A 4162-nucleotide genomic window follows, 5' to 3' on the forward strand; every position below is an offset into this window, starting at 1 on the left:
ACAAGGCCTGCCACGACTCCAACCTTAACGGCAAATGGGGAAGTCAGGAATACGGCGAGGGCTTAGTATGGGCAAAGAGTCTACATAACAAGAGGGGCCACTTCTCTCTTTGAGCCAATTAAAAAAGTGTCCTCAAAATTCGGTGGCGCCCTCTTCGCAAAAGCGCACGCTTTGCGAACAGAGTTACCCTACTTGAGTTTTAAAAAATCAAAGTGAAACTAGCAAGTTTTTTAATAAATTTCGGAAGAACGCTTTTTTAAAATGGTTGCGCTGACAAAAAAACCTCTTCCGGAGGAAAGGGTGATTGTTTTCTTCGTTTAATTTGATTTTAGAATGAAAGGCGAGAGGTCATTAAAATGAAAAACCTAAAATTCCACACTGAACGAACCCGAACTGCTGATGAACAGCAGTCGATCTGTGCACGCAAGGAGGTGCTATTCCTATTCTTCTTCTGGAAAAACGAAAGAGAGCTTCAAATCAGACTGCAGCGCCATCTGAAGCAAAGAGCGAACTTCCGGCGGACACTTTTTTGGCTGAGTGGCCCATCTTGTTATGTACTATCTTTGGTTTTACATGAACCTAAAATACAGACTACTGGCAAACGAGCACACATCCTATGGGCCATGGGTTTTGTTTCGGGGGTGCATGACCCCTACGGATGTGGAAGTCCATCCCAGTGGATTCGTGGGGCGCTTCTGAAAGTCAAAGCTAGAGTACTTTTGATGAAATACTAACAGAGCACTGGTCCTGAACATACAATTCCTGATCAGATCTTGAAGTTTCGAAATAAATACAAAAGGGATCACTAGAATACATGTACATGATTTAGATGTGACTGGTACCTCAAATGGTCGTTTTTAATTGCAATGGGGCTATCCCGAAAAATGCTGTTTCGAGATAATCGAAGGAAAAGTTTTTGGACCCTTTTTCAGTTTCTTTAAAAGACAAGGACAGTTTTCTCTCTATAACCAAACAAATACACACACCAGTGAAACTTAACTTCTCTTATAGGTACGGCAATGCCCAATTTTGGTGAAGGTCAAGATTTCAGGAAACCCTCGAAATCTGGGTTAGCCCACTTGTCCTTAAAAGCGACCAAATGGCCTCCTTACCTGAAAGTCCGTCCATGACGCCACAGAACTAGCAAACTGAACTCCTCTAGACTTGTTGACAATATTGGCGTTCTGTCAACTCCAGAAATTCCACTCAGTCACAACAACACGGAATATCGTAACTTGTAGGAGAATAGATTCCTAGACAGCATCTTCTAGCACAGTATGTTCCAACGATGTCTTCTCTGATGTGGTTTTGTTCTAACACTATAAATTCAAACACACCATTCATTACCTACACCATATTTCTCCATCACATATACTCTACAAAATTAATGTATATCCTTATATTGTGTATTCTAACACTGTACAATATTCTAACACTATATATTCCAAAACATCAAATAATAAATATAAGCACTATTAACTTTTATACACTTCATGTTAACAGCTGTATTTACAGACCGTTTCGCTCTCTAGTTTATGTATATTCCAGCAAAGTATATTTCCACGTCGCATGTACAGATACTGTATGTGTCAACACTTTTTTACTCTGGATTGGAAGTTCACGTACAGCTGTTCTCTGTCATTGATGAAGATAACATAGGAGAAACACCCCTGAATCGACCGGAACAAACGTTCCAATAACTATAATATACTATAGCAGCAGTCCTTGGGTATTGAGCCGTGAGTGAGCAGTCCACAGGCTTAACTAACACTCACCCTGCCTCTCGCTTGTTTCCCCCACGAGCACACATATGGGGAAAGGATATTCATAATAATAAAAAGCGTCTTGCTTTAACACAAGCGTGGCCTCCTTTGGGTCTGTTCGATAACACAGATGATCCGATGGACAACCGGTTTATTCGATACGGCTAGTTTAATAAATAAGTTTCGACATATCTCACGTACGCAGATCACATGGCCAATGACGTAGAGAGAAACGGAATTTGTAACACCATCGGGTCGTATGAAGACCTCATGACTTAATAAGTGAAAAGGTGTTGTAGCAGGTTGATATTGTCTTCCCATCGTTTCATCGGCCTGCCTCGTTTTCTCTCTCCTGGCGTTGTTCATCGTAGGAGAGTCATGACCAGTCCAGATGATTGTGTGGCGTGCCTGTATCACTGTGACATCAACCAGTAGACTGGCCGTAACTGGAACCTCGTGCTGCAGAAAGCCGAGATCCGAGAGGTGTTCAACAAGCTGGTTGCAAAATCTGCAGTGGTGCCCCAGCGGGTGAAACGTCATGAGTCATGTCGTTCTATAGAATGCTCTCATCAGCAAAGAGACACTTTGCTACCTCAGAATTACAAAGTCTTATCTGACATTTTTGCACGTTTTCAGTTATTAAGACCATGGGGTCAGACACCAAATTATGTTTTTTCTGCTCTATCAAAATCGAAAGATTACTCCTAGCCGTTATCGAGACATTCAAAGAATTACATTCGAAAAAAACTTGGCATGTTGCGAAAATCAAAATCCTTGACGTAAAATTTCTCAAAACTAGGTCATCACCATAGCCTTTCTCACCCTGGATCAGAATATAAGCCACGAACAAACACTTTCCACCTTCCCTCGTCGCTTGATGTCACTCCATGTCAAAACTAGGTACTGAGCACATCTGACTTATGTCATTCTAGTTCTAGGGTGTGTAGGTAGTCCTTCGCTGCCGAAGATGACGATGAAATCCTGCAGCTCATCTGTGGACGCGCATGTGGCTGTGCAATCCGATCCTGGATGTACAAAGTCTTGTGCAGTGGGGACACTGGAATGTCGTGGTTGGGGTGGTCTGGTTATGTCTCCTCTCTCTTCTGGTAGTCAGCTTCTCTCTGTAGTTGGTATCGCTGTTTCTGCAGGCAAGACCGACAACCTTGCGCCAGGCGTTCCTTCCGTTGCAGTTCTAGTAGGGCTGGGCAAAGAGTCGCTTTTGCAAAAATCCGGATACTATGTTAGTGCACCTCTTCGGCAAATAATATGATATGAACCGCTTCGGCAAATCGGTTAGAACCACTTCGACAAACGGGTTAGCATCACTTCAACAAATGGGTGCACCCACTTCGGCAAACGGGTCAGGAAAGAGAGTTAAGAATCTGAATTCGGATAATTTTTCATTGAGAACTATCCGGTTATCCTTCTAGATTATCCGGATTTTGCCCACCTCTAAGTTCTAGTAGTAGGGTAGCTACTGGGTTGATACACCGACGTCCTGGTGTAATTTAGGGCTGGGCAATGAGTCGCTTTAGCAAAATCCGGATACTATCTTAGTGCACCTCTTCGGCAAATAATATGATATGAACCGCTTCGGTAATTGTGTTAGAACCACTTCGACAAGCGGGTAGCATCATTTCAACAAAAGGGTGCACCCACTTCGGCAAACGGGTCAGGAAAAAGAGTTAAAGAGTCTGAATTCGGATAATATCTTATTGAGGATTATCCGATTATCCGGATATTTATCCGGATTTTGCCCACCTCTAGTGTGATGGTTGGACCTTTTTCTCCAGCCGCAACCAAAACGAGCGGACTCCGGGGGAGTCGATTTATCCACTTGTCGGGTGTCCTTGTCCTGGTACTGAGGATGGCCCTGGCCTGGCTGGCAGAGTCGAAACAACTCGCATACTAATTAATCTATTCATCCCCACTGTGTTAAAAGAGGGCTTAAAGCATTCACAATCTATCAACCGCTCTGAATATGCAAACTAAAGCCAAAAAATCCCCCACATAACATTGATTACAAGCACCACCACAATAAAACACTTACAAACACAAAGACTGGCTCAAATAAACACACCCAGGCATGCATTACTGATGCGCCTTCCGCTTTTTATTTAGCCGCAACAAAGATCTCATCGGGAGTCAAAAATAGGCTGACTCATCCTCGGCATGCGCAAACCCTATCCACCTCGCTCACACAAAGGTTTTACCATGAGCAACATCATTGACTGAGATAAACCTTTCAGGCTGTTTGAAAAAACACAGTCGATATATCGATTAAACACCTGTTGTTTTTTTGTTAAATATTTTTTCAGCCTGTGTAACTGTTATCCAGGTGCTGCATAATCTTCTGTAGTCGACACAATGATTGTCCATCACTATCTACCTCCCCCGCC

This window comes from Aplysia californica, unplaced genomic scaffold (assembly GCF_000002075.1).
Source record: "Aplysia californica isolate F4 #8 unplaced genomic scaffold, AplCal3.0 scaffold01146, whole genome shotgun sequence".
Taxonomy (NCBI): domain Eukaryota; kingdom Metazoa; phylum Mollusca; class Gastropoda; order Aplysiida; family Aplysiidae; genus Aplysia; species Aplysia californica.